Raw genomic sequence first — 12,933 nt, forward strand, 5'->3', positions numbered from 1 at the left:
TTGATTCATAGTCAAATTTGTTTGTCATCATCAAATAACAACTCAAGCATAGAAAAGGTCATTATCGGAAAAATATCATCAGAAGCTATATAATTTTCTTAGAGAGGGACTAAGATTTACATGTTTATGACAGTATGAGTGCAAAAAATATCAAGAAGTATTCTTCAAACTTGACTGATTCAAAATTTTAATTATCTAACTGCAGTCAATTAGCATGACAATCATTGAATTTCTGTCACAACTTGACTAGTTCAAATTTATCGCTGTCGCACTATTAATGAAAGATAGAAAATATGTCAACGTATAGTTATCTCACAACTGGAATACTCAGGCAAGGATAACAACATTGAATTCCAATGAAAGTTTGATTAGATCTTTCACCACCATTTCCTGAGTAGCAGAGCACGAGCTAAAAATTAAGGAGGCCGAACCTGAACTTCAAAACAAATTAGCCATATAAAAAGATTTATTTGTTTGAAGTAATAACATATCAAAAGAGAGGTGATATATCCACAGCATTTTTCAGTACATTTTTTGATACAACCATGGATTTTTAAGGGAAAATGACAATTACGCCCTTGTAATTAATTATTCAAAAGCAAATCTTCCATTCAAATTGAAAATCACCGGTCTCTCTATAATCGGTCTGCGGTTTAATGAAAAAGAAGCGACGACATCCGCCTGGGATCTTCTCATTACTTCATGAGTTGCAACAATCGTCGTTCATCATAACCCTTTGTTTATGCTTGGAGGAGCTATCGTCAGCTATTACGCCGTGAAAACTTCACGAGGCTGCAACAATTGCTGGAAAAATTCTTTCAGGTTGTGGAAAAGGCATTCGTAGAGAAATTCTTGAAGGCGTGATGGTTCTGAGCAGGGGCAACCGGTGCTGCTCATGTTTTGCATCGTAAGTGTGAACCTTGTGCTTACAATCACCGTTCCAAACGTTGGCAACAACAGGTACACCCTCATCGTTTTCAGCCCATTGGCCCAACCCTCTCTTTCCCTCTCCATGGCTATCTTCCAGGGCCGGTCCAAAAATATTGTGGGCCCAGGGCGAAATGGAAAAAAGGGCCCCTAAAGTCATAATTAAAATAAAGATTAATTTAAAAATAAAAATACCGTTACAAAATTCATTAATAATATTAAAATCACAGATATGGCAACAACATTATAAAAACAACATATTTAAAGAAAAATACTTCTTCAGCGCGAGTTTGGATGCAAAGTCATTAATAATAATATCAATTTTATCTAACATATCTTTCTCTATATATAATATTGCCAAAGCATTCAACCTTTTTGCAACATCGGTGGCCTTCGATGATAATGCATTACATTCGGCTTTGAAAAACTTGTTTCCGCAGATGCAACACAACAATGCCATTAATAAAAATATTTAGGTAACTATCAACAAATTTAACAAAGTACAAAGTTTTAGTTTTATATAACATATATTTCTCTAGAGAGAATCGGCTCGAACTCAGAACGAAAGAATCCAGTCCAAAAATCTCAAATACACACAAAATCATAAATATGATATACAAACAAAATCATAAATCTGATATACAAACCAAATTAGAAATCTGATAACCAACCATTCTGATTTACAATACCATATCAAGTCAGAAAATCAGAAATCTGATAACCAACAATTCTGATTAACATTACCATTCTGATAACCAACCATTCTGCAAGAATCCAAATGACAAACAAAAATCAGAAAAGTTGAAACAAAAATTCAAGATTGAGAAACAAAAGCTTTGATCAAACTTAAAATTTCGATTATACAAAAGCTTTTGATTAAACAAAAAATTCAAGATTGAGACCTAATCTAGCCTAATCTAAACAACAAAATCAGAAAGAAAAATATCAAAATCTTAGAAGTTAAATCAAACGTTAGAGGCGGAAATTAGAACCACAACAAACATATTACCGATAATCAGCGCAACCTCTAACCTCTAAGTGGGTGGCGTCACCACCCTCGCCCATCAGAAGCTAATCAATGGGATTAATAAAGTCGGAATTAATGAATATTTAACACCCTCTTCTAATGAATCGGAGTGATGAAAGCGAGATGGAGAGTGAGAAGCAGATTACTGGGATCAGTGGTGTAGATAGGATTTTGTTTTAGGGTAGGCCAAATAATATACAAAATATGAACGAGTGACAAAAATTTTCAACCCTAATCCCTTTTATTTAACTAAAATATATATTATACATACAATATATATGTAACCTTAATTTTTTGTGGGTGGGCCAAGGCCCGCTCTTGCCCTATAATGGCTACGCCCCTAACAGGGATGTTGAAGGGTGAAGACAAGGTCGAAATCAAAATGAGAAGCAGATGAGAGAAATCTTGAATTCATGTGATGTTTGATTAACAAGGTTAACTAGTATAAAAGGACGTCAATTCACAAACCGAGGAAGTCGATTTGATTCTATTGCGTCGCCTATGTGGATGTCGATTCGTGAAAGGCGCATTGGATCATCCGTTCTTACTTCCAAATGCCTATCGGCCCATTAACTCTATTTATTTTTTGGGATAATTTGGAGTGGGGATTTCTTGGGCTCCAAATGGACATATAGATAAACTAAATTTATACATATATCTATAATATATCCTAGGAATTTTAGGCCCCTTAGCGACATGGGCCCTGGGTGACCGCCCGGGTTGCCCACCGTCAGGGTCGGGTCTGCTATCTTTCTTTTGGTGTACATACTATCTGAAATGGAGAATTGGAACAATAGAGTGTATTTTGTGAAGCAGGGATCACCAAAAGAGTTGATTAAGGTGAAAATGATGGTGGCGGAAAACATGTGCTGTTGGAGATTGTGGTTCAAGGGGATGACTAGAAAGTTGGTAGATGAGGAAGGATTTGCAGGCTGAAGATTGTCGTCAAAAAGAGATCACTTAACGTTTAGCCGAAGATTGCAGCGCCGGAACTACACTTTGTCTTAATCATTATTAATTGACAAATTTCTCCTTATATCTACTTAACAAAATAATGGTTATTAATTTTTCAATCTCTATAGTTTTACTAGAAAAAATAATAAATACAATATTTTAATAATGATAGATAATAGGCAATGAAACAACAAAAAATAATTGTCAAAAAAGATCATCATGACTCCAAATCATGTATTTAACGCCATGCTTGGATAAAATATCACCATAAATCATATATGAATATAAAAGTGTATAACAGTAAAAGATGTATATAAAATTATTAATTATATACAAAATTTTCTTTATAAGTAATGCCTTAACAAACGACATGACTCGTCACTACTCATAAAACTTGAGAGTACTTGACATTGTCGTCACGACGTGCTTCCTATTATTTAGAACCTTGGAAAGAAAAACATTGAATCACAAGCGATATAGTGGACAATCTTCTCTTAACACTTGACATGACCGCGACCTTTAGAAAATAATTGTAAGGTTATATACCTTTCTGTTATATTATATAATATAGTAATTTAAGGAAAAATATTAGATTGTTTGTAGCTATAATTTGCACAACCTACTTTATCCGTATCAACAATTTCTACTCGGTAGCGACCAATATATGGAGGAAGTTTTAGAAAATACTCAATTCGGAAACATACATAAATAATCAACAAAATTTGAATTATCTTATGAAATATTAGTTTGTGAATGACCATTGGATTATCTATTTCTCCCATAACTCCCCCATCATTATTTAACATTAGTAACAACCATTTCAATGTGTTTTATGAATGTAATAATGCACCATCATAATGTGCATTCATATTATAACTCATCTTTCATCTTATTTGGATAGTATAAATAGTGAGCCATATGTATTAGAAACTTGATGATTTCATCACAAGTATTGGAATAAAAGTTCTCTCTACCCTCATGTCTTTCTTTACTTTATAATTTATCTTCTTATTTGATCATATTTTATAACACGTTATCAGCACGAGACTCTACAATAGAGCTCCAACTTCTTGTCGTTCTTGTCATTGTCAGTACTTTCACTATGGCAAACCTTAGCAAACTTGATTTTATGGCTCTTGACATTAGTGGAAAAAATTATTTATCATGGATCCTTGATGCTGAAATCCACCTTGATGCTATGGGTCTTGGAAACACCATAAAGCATGTAAATCCTTTAAACGAAGCATCAAGCCAAGAAAAGCCTAAGGCGATGATTTCCCTTCGCCACCATCTCGATGAAGGATTAAAAGATGAATACCTCACTGTCAAAGATCCAGCTGATCTTTGGAATAATCTGAAAGAGAGGTATGATCATAAAAAAACGGTAATACTTCCTAGAGCTCGTTTTGATTCGTTACACCTTCGGCTACAAGATTTTAAATCTGTGAGTGAGTATAATTCAGCCATGTTCAGAATTACTTCCCAACTAAAAATATGTGGTGAGACTATAACTGATGAAGACATGCTAGAGAAAACCTTCTCTAGCATAATGGTCGTGGGTCTAACCGTGGCCGTGGTCGTGGTCGTGGTCGAGGTCGTGGACGTGGTGGAGGCTGTCATAATAATTGTCCCAATAATAATAATAATAATAATATAAGTACCCACCAGAAGTGAGAAAATAACAAAAACTCACATCCTAATGATAAAAGTGGTCAAGACGAAAAGAAAGTTGAAAATGTTTGTCACCGATGTGGAATGACCGGTCATTGGTCGCGTACATGTCGCACTCCAAAGCTTTTTGTTGATCTTTATCAAGCTTCTCTAAAATATAAAAAAGGAAAAAATGCGGAAATTTTTTTTGTTCAAAATTATTTTTCCGAAGATCAACTAGAAATGGGACATTTGGATGTCGCCGATTATCTTGCCTACACGGAAGGGACAAACGGTGCTATGGATGGTGATGGAAGTATCCAATATTTACCATAAAATGAGAAGGATATGCCATATCATGAAATTGTTGGTTTTCTAGTATCATTTTATTTTTGCATTATGTTTGTTTAGAGTCATTGTCATGATCAAGAATAATATGTAGTTTTGTTTAATGTCTTTTATGATTTTTATGTCATAGTCGTTTCGAGAAGAGATCTCGATGGTTCTTCTCAAAATAATAAAATATGACTTTATTTCTCTAAGTTGAATATTTCTTATTTATTATTATTATTATATTTTTTTTGAAGAGAAATATGGATATTCGCAAAAGAAATGAGGAAGATATATGTCTTGTAGATAGTGCAACAACACATAACATTTTTAATAATGAAAAATATTTTGCTTACTTATCAATTGGAGAAGCAAATGTTAATACAATAACGGGTAGTGCAAAAATGATTGAAGGCTCCGGAAGAGCGAATATCATATTACCACAAGGGACAATAATTACAATTGGCGATGCATTATTTTCATTAAAATCACCAAGAAATTTATTAAGTTTTAAGGATATTCGGTCCAACGGATATCATGTTGAAACAACTAATGATGGTGATAAAGACTATCTCAATATTACAAAAATGATATCGGGTAAGAAAAGTCTTTTGGAAAAATTACCCGTATTGTCCTTCGGATTGTATTATACAAATATTAGAATGATTGAATCTCATGCTATTGAAAATAAAAGGTATGATAACACGTACAAAGTTTGGCATGACCGGTTGGGCCATCCCGGATCAATTATGATGCGCAAAATAATTGAAAGTTCAAGTGGTCATTCCTTGAAAAACCAGAAGATTTTTCAAGCTAATGAATTGTCTTGTGTTGCATGTTCTCAAGGAAAATTAAATTCCCGTCCATCATTGAATAAAGTTGGTTATGAAAGTCCTAGTTTTTTGTAAAGAATTCAAGGGGATATATGTGGACCAATTCATCCACCATGTGGACCATTTAGATATTTTATGGTCTTAATTGACGCGTTAACTATATGGTCACACGTGTGCTTGTTATCTAGCCGTAATCTCGCTTTCGCAAGATTACTTGCACAAATAATCCGCCTAAAGGCACATTTTCCCGATTACCCAATTAAGAAAATTCGACTTGACAATGCTGGAGAATTTACATCACAATCTTTTAATGACTATTGCATGTCGATTGGGATAACTATTGAACATCATGTTGCATATGTTCATACACAAAATGGTTTAGCTGAGTCGTTAATCAAACGCCTTCAATTAATTGCAAGACCATTACTACTGCATTCTAAACTTCCTACATCGACATGGGGACATGCAGTTTTACATGCGACATCACTTATACGCATCAGGCCAACTAGTTATCATAAGTTCTCCCCTATTCAACTGGTTTGCGGCCAGGAACCAAATATTTTCCATCTAAGGACGTTTGGATGTGCAATTTATGTACCCATTTCTCCACCTCACCGCACAAAAATAGGTCCTCAAAGAAGAATGTGAATTTATGTTGGATATTTCCATCTATAGTAAAATATTTAGAACCATCAACTGGAGATTTATTTACAGCTAGATTTGACGATTGTCATTTTGATGAATCAGTTTTTCCAACATTAGGGGGAGAAATAAAGAAGTTGGAGAATAAAATCTCTTGGAATGAATTATCACTTTCAGTTTTAGATCCTCGTTCAAGTCAATGTGAACTTAAAGTGAAAAAGATAATTCATTACAAAATATAGCAAATCAATTGCAAGATGCATTTACTGACCCTAAGAGAGTAACAAAGTCTCATGTACCAGCTGTAAATGCTCCAGTTAGAATTGATATCCTAGATGGAAAAAATACAACTACAAATGAATCAAAGGCACGCCTGAAGCATGGAGGACCAACCGGTTCCAAAGATAAAAATCCTCGAAAACGAAAGGGAGAAAATATAATTGATGGTCCAAAAGAGAAAACAAAATCTTTTGAAAAGATTAATGAAGCTCCAGAAGAGCCCAATGACATAACAAAAGAAACCGGGGTACCTGAAAATTATGAAAATGAAGAGATATCAATAAATTATGTCATGACAATAAATTATGTCATGACAGGAATAAGATGGAACTGAAATAAGAATGATGTCGACGATAATTTTTCATATCATATTACGCGCGAGATTATGGAAGAAAATGAGGATATTGAACCTAAATCTATAGATGAATGTAGAAATAGAAAAAATTGGCCAAAATGGAAAGATGCAATCAACAAAGAGCTTAATTCTCTTACTCAATGAAAAGTTTTTGGACCTGTAGTCCGTACACGAAACGAAGTAAGACCAGTGGGACACAAATGGGTATTTGTGCGCAAAAGAAACGAGAAGAATGAAGTTGTGAGATATAAAGTAAGACTTGTTGCACAAGATTTTACCCAAAGGCTCGGAATTGATTATGAAGAAACATACTCTCTTGTGGTTGATGCAATTACATTCTGTTATCTAATAAGTCTGGCAACACATGAAAAACTAGAGATGTGTTTGATGGATGTAGTTACCGCCTATTTATATGGTTCACTTGAGAATGATATTTATATGAAAATCCCAGAAGGGTTTAAGGTGCCAGAAGCACAAACTCCTAATTCTCGTGAAGTATATTTGGTAAAATTAAATAAATCTTTGTATGGATTGAAACAATCTGGCCGTATGTGGTTCAATTGTTTAAGTACATTTCTTTTAAAAGAGGGCTATAAAAATGATCCATTAAGCCCATGTGTATTCATAAAAAGATCTGGATCAGAATTTGTGATAATTGTTGTTTACATAGATGATTTGAACATAATTGGAACTCCTGGAGAATTGGAAAATGCCACTTCTTGTTTGAAAGAAAAATTTGAAATGAAAGATCTTGGTAAACGAAATTTTGTTTAGGTCTTCAAATTGAGCATACCAAAAATAAAGTTTTTGTACATCAATCTAGTTATCTAGAAAATGTGCTTAAAAGGTTTTATATGGATAAATCACATCCAGTGAGTACCCCGGTGGTAGTAAGGCATTTCGATGCCAAAAAGGACCAAATTCGGCCTTGTAAAAAACATGAAAAACTTCTTGGTCCCGAAGTACCATATCCTAGTGCTATTGGTGCATTAATGTATCTTGCTAATAATACGAGACCTGATATATCTTTTACTGTAAACTTATTAGCAAGATATAGTTCTTGCCAAACAAGAAGACATTGGAATGGAGTCAAACACATTCTTCGATATCTTCGAGGTACAATGGATATGGGCATATATTATTCAAATTCATCAAGTGCGGAGTTAATTGGTTATGTAGATGCCGAATATTTGTCTGATCCACACAAAGCTCGATCCCAAACAGGCTATTTATTCACTTGTGGAGGTACCGCAATCTCTTCGCGTTCTGTTAAACAAACTTTAGTTGCTTCTTCTTCTAACCATGCAAAGATTATAGCAATTCATGAGGCAAACTGTGAATGTACTTGGTTAAGAAATTTAACTCATCACATTCGTGAGAATTGTGGTCTAACTTCTAACATGGACGTTCCAACCATACTATATGAAGATAATGCGGCTTGTATAGCCCAATTCAAGGAAGGGTTTATCAAAGGAGACAGAACCAAACATATATCACCAAAGTTTTTTTTACTCATGATCTTCAAAAGGAGCGTGGCATCAACATCCACAAAATTCAATCAAGTAACAACTTGGCAGATTTGTTCACTAAAGCGCTTCCTACATCCAAATTTGAAAACATGGTACGAAATATTGGAAAACGACGCTTTAAGGAAATCAAGTGATGTGATTATCAGGGGGAGTTGGAAACATATTGTACTCTTTTCCTTAGCTATGTTTTTCCCACTGGGTTTTCTTAGCAAGGTTTTTAACGAGACAATTGTTCCAAATATCTACTATTAATCATGTACTATTTTTCCTTAATAAATGGTTTTTCCCATGAGGTTTTACCTATTAAGGTTTTAACGAGGCATGATACAATCGTCATTCAAGGGGGAGTGTTATGAAATATTAGTTTGTGAATGACCATTGGATTCTCCATTTCTCCCATAACTCTCCGTCATTATTTAGCATTAGTAACAACCATTTCAATGTGTTTTATGAATGTAATAATGCACCATCATAATGTGCATTCATATTATAACTCATCTTTCATCTTATTTGGATAGTATAAATAGTGAGCCATATGTATTAGAAACTTGATGATTTCATCACAACTATTGGAATAAAAGTTCTCTCTATTTTCATGTCTTTATTTACTTTATAATTTATCTTCTTATTTGATCATATTTTATAACAAATTAGCACATATATAACACTCAAAATGCCAACGACGATGAGTGAAAAAAGTGGGATATCAAGTCTATGGGTGTACCCTTCACTCCACCACCCTAAAAATTCTATCACTTTAACGCTACATCATAACCATTTACTGGGAAATACCTACTGTTGCACCACCCCAAAATAATTTACACCCCACTATTTATTTAATTAAAATAAATATTCGTAAATAAATAAAAAATAATAATACACGACAATAGAAATAAGGAATTAAAATTGCATAAAAAACTAAAAAAAGAAAACTAACATCTTCGTCTTCATCATCTTTGGCATTTTAAATGTAATACATATATGCTCCGTCAAATCTTATTGAAGTTTTGGTGTGCATTTCCAGATTGTGTATTTCTAAAACTCTTGCCATATATTAGTAACTAGGGGTTTCAATTGTTGTTGCGGATGAATTATGTTGTGTGGATTATACCTACAAATATTCTAATATTTTTCTTCAATTACCATATTATATAATATGATACATAACCCTGCAAATATTGTTTTGAAAATACGTTTATTGTCACAACAAGTTAGAGATATTTCTATAAATAACAGAGTTATTTAGTTACACCTAAGATATGATTTAAGCATAATATGACAAAGAATTTTGAAGGGCTATTTTATTAACTTATCATCGTATGATGAGTTAATTAGAAACTCATGGAGTACAAGATTTTTAGTGTAATTATCTCTAATTCAAATTATGAGATAAATATAACACTCACAAGGGATAAGGGTATAGAACCCTATCATAGAACCGATCATATTATGTGAACCATCCCCCCGTTGTTTTTTCCTTCCCTTTCCCCATAATTTAATGAAGCAGTTTCAACAGCCTCTCTATTAAAATGAATAATGTTTAAGTTCAAACTAACATTTTGCTATTTAAAATAAAGGTATTTGTAAGTGTTTGTGTAAAGAGGATGTTGCAGGATATATGAAGAATGTAGAAGGGTGGAATGTGAAAATATTCCCGGGTTTATACGCGGATCCTCGGGTTGAAGATGACCCGTGTATATAATGTCAAGGGTGGACATACGAGTCAATTCATTCAGTCGATTGTTCACTTACAATTTATGCTTATTTCTCTCTCACGTATAGAACTCCTGTAGTTAGGGTTTTCACCATAGAAGAGGTGTTAGTTCATCTGTTCTTGATCTTGTATCTCTAGAATAGGCTGAATGATTCAATGTTGAGGGTAGAATATGTTTATGTAGTGAGGTTTGTGTTGTAAGTAAATGGAAACCACCTGTCTGTTAGTCCTAAAATGATATAATAGATGGTGATGTTGGGTAACTGTGTTCTTACAAGTTTTTACATGGTATCAGAGCCCTAGGGCTCCGATTTTCATCTCCGTTTGAGTATCGATGCTTCATCTTCGCTGAGTCAAGATCGTATCAATCCTTCATTGTCGCTAAGTCAAGGTAACTGTTTTAGGTTTCCGATTTGTTGTAGTTTTCTTTCTTCGATCTTCATAATCTGTCTTAGTCTAGTATTCTTGTTGAACACTATATCTAAATTTCAGATCGTGTAAGATTAGGGTTTTGTTTGGTTATTGCAAACATCGTTTTCTTAATCTCTGTTACTGTGAGTGTTCTTTGTTCCTGCTCTGCAGATTCAGAAGATCGAACTGTTGATCGAACTGTTGATCCAAATCGAGTGAAGACGTTTTCTTCTACTAGATCGGTCGGTCAATCTCATAAGGTCTGAAATAACTCACTAAGGGTCGGATTTCATCACCGATAAACCTTAGTTGAGAACGGATCTGAGAGCCGATCGGTTCTTTGATTGTGTTCTTCTTTGATCTCACTGTGAGGTTTTCTTGTTCCCTTCTCCTTATTGTTGTTCTAGAGTACTTTGTTTTCTCACTGTGATCTTAGTTGTTCCATTACTTTGTTTCTTTGTAAATGCGATCTGTTATCTTGGGTTTTCTTTGACTTGGTGATTGCTTGTCTTGGGCCCCGACATACAGTGGTGACCATCTGGACTCTAAGGCTTTCACCATTGTCTGATTTGTTTGATTTTTGTGGTGATTATCTCAATTTATTTGATTATCTGTGGTGATTATCTGGAGTTCTTTGTTTGTTTTCAACTTGTTTTATCTGTTTTGTGTAAAATATGACTGATTCTGGGGCTGATCCTGCTGGTGGGTCAGGTTCTAAACCTGAACCTACAGTAAACTTTGATGATCCATTGTATGTTCATCCTTCTGATAATACTGTCACTAGTATTATTAGTTTCAAATTGTTAGGAACTGAAAATTTTAGGATATGGCGTAGTTCTATGGTTAGAGCCTTAAAGGCTCGTAATAAACTAGGTTTTACTGATGGAACTGTATCTAAACCTGTAAATGATCCAGTTAAAGAATCTAAGTGGGAACGTGCTAATGCTATTACTTGTTCTTGGATTCTTGGATCTATTTCTGAGAATTTATATGATAATCATGCTTGTTCAGAAAGTGCTCATGATCTATGGAATGAGTTATCTGAAACTTATCATAAAACAGATGGTTCTGTTATTTTTAATATTCATCAAAAGATTGTTTCTCCTACTCAGGGACGCTTCTCTTTGTCTGATTATTTTAGTAAACTTGATTCCTATTGGAAAGAGTTTGATGGTTTAACTAATCTTACTGAATGTACTTGTGAAGCTGCTGATAGTTTTAAAAATCATTCAAAATAAATGAAATTAATGTAGTTTTTAAGTGGTTTAGATGAATCTTATAATCAAGTTAAGAGTCATATTTTGCTTATGGATCCTCTTCCTTCTGTCAAAACTGCTTTCTCTTTAGTGTCTCGTGAAGAGTCAAATAAAAAGCATAGTTCTAGTTTTTTGACTTCAGGTTCCAAAACCTCGTCTTCCGCTTTTGTGTCTAAATTTGTTGATCAGAAAAAATCTAAATCCAAGGGACAAATACCACAGTGTAAAAACTGTGGTCTTAAGGGACATTCCATTGATAAATGTTTCAAGATTATTGGGTATCCAAAAGATTACAAACCAAGATCTGAAATTATTAATCAAAACAAAAGTTTTTCTAATAATTCAACTTCTGTTTTTCAAACTGAATCTCCTGGATCTAGAACTTGTGATAGTAGTAATGATTGTCGTTATTTGACTAATGAGCAATATGCAAAGTTTCTCAGTCTCATTGGTGAAACAAAGCAAGGGTTGGATGAGACATCTGTCAATGCCAATATAGCAGGTATTTCATGTAACTCTTTTCTTAATGACAACTGTTCTAAATGGGTTGTTGACTCTGGAGCTAGTCAACATATGATTAGTTATGAGTCACATCTTCAAGACTCAATTGATGTTTCTAGGTTAAATCTAAGGGTTAATCATCCTAATGGGTCATCTGCTCAAATTAATAAAATTGGGAATATGAAACTATCTGATTCTCTTACACTTTTTGATGTTTTTGTTGTCCCAGATTTCAATGTTAACTTGCTGTCTGTTCATAAGCTGTGTAAAGATAGCAAATGTCAAGTTGTTTTTAATGAACATAATTTTCATATTCAGGATTCACAGTCCAAGGGGACGGTGGTGACTGGTAACCAATCTGGTGGACTCTATTACCTTGATCCATACATTTCAGGTAGTAGGTCCTCTTTTTCAAAGAATGTTTGTTGTGTGTCTAAATTTACTTGGCATAGTAGACTTGGTCATCCTGCTGATCAAGCTTTAAACATTCTTCGAAATAAACTAATTTTTAGTAATGTTTCTCTC

The sequence above is a fragment of the Lactuca virosa genome, chromosome 2 (assembly GCF_052849685.1).
Source record: "Lactuca virosa cultivar CGN04683 chromosome 2, Lactuca_virosa_CGN04683_v6, whole genome shotgun sequence".
In the NCBI taxonomy this organism is placed as follows: Eukaryota; Viridiplantae; Streptophyta; class Magnoliopsida; order Asterales; family Asteraceae; genus Lactuca; species Lactuca virosa.